At 60.7% G+C, this 7,360-nt stretch overlaps 2 non-coding genes across 2 annotated transcripts; one reads left to right on the forward strand and one right to left on the reverse strand.

Annotated features, from left to right (window-relative positions):
- Positions 1-1,525: 1,525 nt before the first annotated feature.
- On the forward strand, positions 1,526-1,597 carry TRNAP-AGG (transfer RNA proline (anticodon AGG)). Its single transcript has one exon. It is a non-coding gene; the product is annotated as a tRNA-Pro (tRNA).
- A 210-nt stretch (positions 1,598-1,807) lies between these two features.
- Positions 1,808-1,879, reverse strand: TRNAP-UGG (transfer RNA proline (anticodon UGG)). Its single transcript has one exon. It is a non-coding gene; the product is annotated as a tRNA-Pro (tRNA).
- Between the last annotated feature and the right edge of the window lie 5,481 nt (positions 1,880-7,360).

The following is a 7,360-nucleotide window of genomic DNA, read 5'->3' on the forward strand; positions in this document are numbered from 1 at the left end:
CCCCTTGACCCTCAGGCTCTGGCCTGGGCACTGGTCTTCCCAAGACATTATTGTTGCCTGCAGTGCCAGGATTGAACCCGAGGCCTCACACACGCAAGGTAAGTGCTTTACTGCTACCACACATCTCCCAGTGCCCCCAAGACATTTTTAAACCGTGAAGGGGTCATCGTCAAGGGCCCTGACAGAGGGGTCGGGCAATTTCCTCCAGAAGCTTCTGGATGGACAGGCATTTTGTGCCAATGAACAGGGCAAAGAACTTTGAGATTCTGACTCACACCAGACATGTTGTGGCTTTTTATTTTGGTTGCAGCTTCTAGTGAAAGAGACAAAATAACACACAGTCAACAAATTCTTCCTCTCTGGTCCTCTGTGCCAGTCCCTGTTCTCTGGCCCCTCCCCGGCCAGCTCAGGGGTGTCCAGCCCTGTGAGGATAGGAGCTGGGGGCACCCAAAGGTCCTGCCCCAGTCTGCCTTGGGTCTGTTTTGAGGAGGGGATGCTGGGAGGAGAATAGCAAGGCTTGGGGGGCTCTAGGCAGCAGTATGGGGAGGGGTCCTCCTGTGAGGAGCCATGGTCTGGGGGCTCCAGGTGGGGGGATTCGCGAGAGGGAGCTGGAGAGGTCAGGCCCCCCGCGGGGCGTCACATGGCCGAGCCGGGAAGGAGCGCCTGGGGGAGCGGCCGAGGGCCTGGGCAACAGAGGTGAGTCCAGGCCGCAGCAACCACAGCCCCAGGGGCCAGTCTGAGGTTCTGCAGGGCGGCCCTCAGCCCCGACAAGGCAGAAAGCACCCCAGTGTGGACGCGGGGCAGGGGTGCAGAGGGCAGGCCGGACTCCCAAGGGCCCCAGGGCCCACAGAGCCGGCGCAGGGAGTGAATGAAGATTTACAAAAGCTCCAGCCTGCAGGGGGACATTTCGGGGGGGGGGGGCGACCCTCGGCCTTGGGGCTAAGGAGGGGGGCCGGAAGTGTCGGCCGGTTCCGGAGACTGAGGGGGCCCCAGAGTTTGGGGTGCACGGTGGGACGCGGCTTCCGGCAGGAGCACGTGCGCGGGGGCGGGGGCGCCCTCCCCCCGGCCGCGGAACCCCCGCCGCGAACCCCCACCCCCGGTCTCGGACCCTCCCCCCCACCCCCCCCGCCGCAGACCCTTCCCCCGGCCGCGGATCCCCGCAGGGCAGGCGCGGGGCGCCGGCCGGCACGCGGGCGCGCGGGCTGTGAAGCAGGAGGGAACGCGGGGCTGGCGGGGCGGGGGTCTCCGGGGCTGCGGGGAGGGCGCCCAGCCTGCCGAGCCCACGCGCCCCGAACCCGCGCCCCGGACCCAACCGAGATTTCAGGCCGGACCCCCGCGTCGCCCGCCGCGCCCGAGGGCCAGTGCAGACGCCCCGGCCGGCCGGGGGTCCCCGCCGACCTCTGACCCCGGCCCGGCCGGCGCGGACGGTTGGGCGCCGGGTGGGTGCGGCGGGCCGGAGGGCGGCGGGGCCCACCCGCGGCGGCGCTGCTACTTAGAAGGGCAGAGGCAGCAGCCGAGCAGCGGCGGCTCGTTGGTCTAGGGGTATGATTCTCGCTTAGGGTGCGAGAGGTCCCGGGTTCAAATCCCGGACGAGCCCTCTTTTTCCCAGCCCGTCCAGAGCCCGGGGACTCGCAAATATTTATCGTCGGACCCGAAGGAAATCTCGAACTAGACGGCGGCGCGGGAGTGAAACTGCCGCTCGTTTTCGATAAGCGCTGGACGCCTTCAAACCGAATCACGGCCCGCGTCCTACCTTCCCGGTGACAGTGTACGGGGGGCGGGGGGGGTAGGGGCGAAAAGAAAAGAGGGGCTCGTCCGGGATTTGAACCCGGGACCTCTCGGACCCAAACCGAGAATCATACCCCTAGACCAACGAGCCAGCTGCTGCCGGCTGCCGTCCGGAACCTACTAGAGCGAGCCGCGTTGTGGGCATGCGCGTGCGCGCGCGGCGGGCGGGGCTGCGGCTCGCGGCTCCCCCCGCGCCCCCGGGACCGCGCGCGCGGCCCGACCCCGCGGGGTGTCCGGCGTCCGGGGCGTCCTGCGCAGAGAACCTCCGGGCTCTCCGGCGCTGGGCTGGGCCGCCGGGCCGCTGGCCGGGCCCCGCGTGGTGTTCGGTCTGCACCGGCGCCTGACCCTGCAGGTCGCGCCTAGGGCGAGTGCCCGCGCCGCTTAGACACCGGCGTCAGCGCGTCGTCCTTTGTAAGGGCGTGTTGGCTTGTTTGCTCGGGTCCTGCCCGGGGATGCTCGGGGCTCGCGTGTTCAGGGAGCACTCCTGGAGGTGCCCAGGGGGGCGTCTGTGGTTGCCAGGACTCAAACCCGGGCCAGCTGCGTGCCAGGCAAGCGCCTTACCCACTGGACTACCGCCACTGGACTGTGGCTCGGCCACGTTCGGTCGTCGTCGTTGCCGAATGACAACTGTCATTAATTCCCAGGAGCGCTCGGCGGGGAACGGGAGGGTCTCCCTGGGTGGACAGGGCGGCCTGGGCCCTGCAGCCTCATGCCTGGTCGTCTTGGCCTGGGAGCATCCAGGCCTCCCGCGGCCCTGCCCAGGGGTTGGGGGCAGCGCCGCAGAGGGACCCAGACTTGGGGGAACGTGCGACCATGAACCGGCGGCGCAGGATCTTTGTTATAAGCATGGTTTCACATTAAACGGCCACAGGCCTTTGACCCCCAGGCCCCCTCTCAGCTCTAGGACAAGGCCGGCCCTTCCCGAGTCCAGGTCCTCCTCTGTGTTTACTCCAGACCCAGGGCCCTGGACAGCGCGGTGCGGTCTAATCAGTAGTGGTGGTGTGTGATAATATCATCAGCCGTGGCCCGGGACAGTGCGTGCTAAGTAATAATGCCACAGTGGTGTCACCAGCTCCACTCTGTCCTCTCAATAACTCCTCAGGGTAGGAAATATTTTTCTCCTCTGAGAACTGGTCTGCAAAACTGAGCTGGGGTACGGGGACTGCTGGGAGACCCCGGGACTCTGGAGGAGGGAAGTGGACACTCTGGTGGGGGATGTGGTGTGAGATGGCGTATACAGGAAACTATCAAGAACAGCATTCTAAAACCATGCCTAAAATTTAAAAAATCAAAGTAAAAAAATATTATTCTCGTTTTTTTTCTAGTGAGCAAAAGGATCAGAGAGGTTCAGCGTCTTGCTCAAGGTCACACAGCTGGGAGTGTGCAAAGCTAAGACTGCCATTCAGCTGCCAGGCACACAGGCATGTCCCACCACCCCCTCCCTGCCCCATGTATATATTTCCGCATTATATTTACGTCCTATTTGTTTTCACATTTGTTTTTCCAGGGGGAATACCTGCAATAGTGTGGAAACCAGTTCTAAAGCATTTCCCGGCATTCACGCGTCCCCGAGTCACTAGCTCCCAGCGAGTCCGGTGGGGCTGCCTCTGAAAAGGACATTACTTCAGCCCAGCCCAGCACGGCCTCCGTTTTATGGACATTCCTGTCTGAACACTCGAGAAGCACCCCCCTCCCCGAAGGGAGCCGGCTGCCTTCTGGGCTCACACACTGTTCAGGGGCTGGGGGGTCCAACGGCTCCCTGCACCCAGCACTCCGCAGGCATTTCAGGACCTGCATTCTAAAATCCTGCGCCTAAAAATTTAAAAATCAAAATAAATATTCTTCCTTTTTGTTCTGGTGAGCAAGGGATCAGAGAGATTCAGCATCTTCCTCAAGGTCACACAGCTGGGATTATGCCCCTGCCATGAGAGTCTGGTTCTCACCATTTCTCAAAGAAGGGACCAGAGGCTGTGCAGGGAATAACAACTGGCCCAAAGCCGCTGGCCTGGCCCTCCCAGGACTCAGGGTCCTGCACTCTTGGGACTCCTGGGGCAACGGTCCAATTTTGCAGGGAGGAGGACCCAGCCTCTCGCTACCATCTAGAAAAAGCTCCTTTCCCCCACGCCCTTCCTGAGACTGGAGTGCCCTTACTTACCCCAAAGGGGGCTTTATGGGGGACGCCGGACCTATATGGGGGATAATAGCCTCAATGCAATGGGGGCGTCATTTTGTGTTTGTTTGCTTAATGAAGAGGGATCCCACCAAGGAGGCGGCCCAGTGTGAGAGCACCGGCCTTGCATGTGTGACGCTTTGGGTCTGAGCACTGAACTGGGATTACCCCCCGAGCCCTGCTGGGGTGGCCCCCAAGCAAACCAAAACAGTAGGTTTTTTTCCCAGGGCCATGATGAGTTATTTTTCTTTCTGAAAAGGGGGTGAGAAGTCAAACAGGTCTGAGGGCCTCTGCTCCAGCTTCTCCTCACTCAGCAGCTCTGGGAGCGCCTTCTCCTGCAGGAAGTCCACGGTCCTTGCCTGCTCCAGCCCTCAGCCCCTCTCCCTCCCTCCCTCCCCTCACGCCCAGTGACTGGGCTGCCTGGACAACGGGGCCTCAGGGAGTCCCCCAAGTGTGAGGATGTGGCCAGTCCCTCTCTGGGCTCCCTGTCAGGATCTGAGAAAGGGGTGGGGGTGGGGTCTGGGGGTGATGGCGCTGTCTGGGAAAGATGGGCCTGGGTCCCCCCAGCAGCCTGCATTGCTCTGTGTCTTTTATAGAAACTGTTTAATTGAATCATGGTGAGATACACAGTTACAAAGTTGTTGATGGTCCCGCGTCAGTCAGTGTTCCGACACCATCTCTTCACCAGCGCACATTTCCCACCGCCAGTGTCCGGCATCCCCCCCACCCCAGCCTCCCTCCACGGCAGGTACTTTTCTCTGTGTGTCTCTGTCTCTGTCTCCCTCCCTCCCTGGGCCCTCCCTCCCTCTCTCCCTCCCCCATATCTCTCCTCTCTCTCCTTTAAGGCTTTATGGTTTGCAATACTGTTACTGAAAAAATTATCATGTATATCACTTTACCTCCTTGAAAGGTGCTTGTTTTTCAGTTCTTGTCCAGAGTGATCATTTTCAGCTATCATTGTCACAGTGGTCCCTTCTCTGTCCTAACTGCACTCCCCCTGCCCCCTACTTGTGACAGGTTTCCAACTGTGGCCCTTGTTTCTACTGTCCTGGGGTATTAGTCTTATGCTGGGTTTTATATATATATATATATGTATATATATATATGTATATGTATATGTATATATATATATATGTGTGTGTGTATACATATATATGTGTGTGTGTATACATATATGTATATATATATATATATATATCCCCTGCTTTGTGTCTTTAGAGAAATCCATGTACCCCTCTGAACTATGTTCTCTTCCCTCACAGCCTGCTTGTGGCGAAGGCAGGTGTCAAGGCTACCTCCCATCCACCTTGTGACCTTGAATCCTCTGTGCAGAGCCACTTGGGTGAGACGGGCCGTTCCTGGGGCCATCCGGTCTCCTGTGTCCAGGGGTCACTAGAGTCCCCCTGGCCAGGTCCCGTGTTCGCACATGGGAAACTGGGGCGAGGCCTCTGTCTCAGCGTCTCAGGGCCTGGCAGGCCCGGGCTCTTCAGCTGGCCAGCTTGGGCAGCAGGGGCCCTTGGGGGGTCGGGGGGCAGTCTGAGGGCTCCAGACTTCCTGGAGCCGTGAAGGGGGAGGCGGGGAGGGGCCGGGCCTGTCCCATCAGCCCCCCAGGAGAGGTCTCGGGGTGCCTGTGGGGTCGGGCAGACCTGGGCAGGAGGCCTCAGGCCCGGGCCCCGCGGAGGGCTGAGGTCAGAGTTCTGACTTGCCCCAGGATCTGCCACACCCTGAATTGCCGCCCAGTGACCTCGGTCTTCTCCCCGCGGGGTCAGGGTGGGGCAGGAGACGGTCCCCTCTGGTTCCGGGGGATGGAGAGTTCAAAACAGTGCTCAGAGGGCCCAGGCCACCCTGGGGGCTCTTGGAAAGCTCAGGGCGGAAGCGAAACCTGTGCTGGGGGCCACCAGGCCTGTACCCGGTGGTGGGCCCCTGGGGGCTGGGGTCCTGCACATGCACCCCTGCTCCCACACTAGCCCCAAGCTCTGGCCTTTGCCCTCGCACCCCCACCACGGGCTGGCACCCCACTGTCGGGACTGGGGGTCCTGTTGCTTCCTGGTGGGCGTGAAGGAGGGAGGGAGTACGAAGCACCATGGCCCCGCTGGGCTGCCCCCACCACCCCAGACCAGATGCTGAGAGCCGCGGTGACGAGGCTGCACAGGCAGGGCTGAGCAGGGGGTGAGGACACCGTCAGCAGTCCCCAGGGGCTGGGGGCTTCTTCCCTGCCTCAGACCCACCCCCACCACCCAGAACCCCAAACTCCCACCTGTTTACACCTGCCAATCGGGAGCTGGCAGGAGCAGCTGGGACCGCCCCTCCCCTCTCCCCGGGGCTGTGGGGCACAGGAGGAGCTGCAGGTGAGTGTTTTCTGTCCTCACCTGCCCCCCCGAGGCTCGCCCTCAGCTGTGGGGTGCTGCCCCATCTTGTCTCAGAGGTGTTGGGCTTCCCAGCACTCCTGTTGCTCTCTCCCACCCGGGAAGTACTTGCGTTTCTGTTTGTTTGGTTTTTTTTTTTTTTTTTTTTTTTTTTTGCTTTTTTGGGTCACACCTGGTGATGCACAGGGGTTACTCCTGGCTCTGCACTCAGGAATTACCCCTGGCCGTGCTCAGGGGACCATTTGTTTGGGGTTTTATTGTTTGAGGGGGCACACCCTGCAGTGCTCAGAGCTCACTCCTGCTGGGGATTGGGGGATCATACAGGGTGCTGGGCTGAACCTTGGTTGGCCACTGTACTATCTTTCCAGCCCCATTAATGTACTTTTTTTTTTTTTGAGAGGAAGGGCTCCTAAGCAGTGCTCAGGGCACTTGAGAGCTAGTTCCTGGAACACTCGGCCCACAGGGTCAAGCAGGCTGGACGGTCAGTGCCAGAGTGGCAGATATAGGCTTTGCTCCTGCCCAGCAGAGCTGGGGTACGGCTGGGGGCGCTAACCCAGGGCCTCGCAAACAAGGACGAGCCTCTGGCCCCTAAGCAGTTTACCCCTGGCCCTCGGCTTATTTTATGATGATGATAACAATGACTTGTTTAGTTTTGTGTGTATTGGGAGGGGGGGCACACTGAGCAGTGCTGGCCTTACTCCTTGGCTCTGTGCTCAGGGCTCACTCCCATATGGGCTTGGGAGACCATATGGGATGCAGGGAATCAAACCCGGGTCGGCCGCATGCAAGGCACGCGCCCTGCATGCTGGACCATGGATCCAGCCCCAGGATGGTGATGATTGGTATTTTGGTGTTTTTTTGGGGGGGTCACACTCAGTGGTGCTGGGGGTGCTCTCAGCTCTGTGCTCAGGGCACCCTGTGTGCTGGGCGTCTGACCTGGGCAGCTCCACACAGGGTTGCATATCTCCCCAGTTCCCCGCTGGGCCTTCCACGCTCCGTTTAGTCCTTATTAATGCTCTTTGCTATGCTAGTGACC

This window comes from Sorex araneus, chromosome X (assembly GCF_027595985.1).
Source record: "Sorex araneus isolate mSorAra2 chromosome X, mSorAra2.pri, whole genome shotgun sequence".
Taxonomy (NCBI): Eukaryota; Metazoa; Chordata; class Mammalia; order Eulipotyphla; family Soricidae; genus Sorex; species Sorex araneus.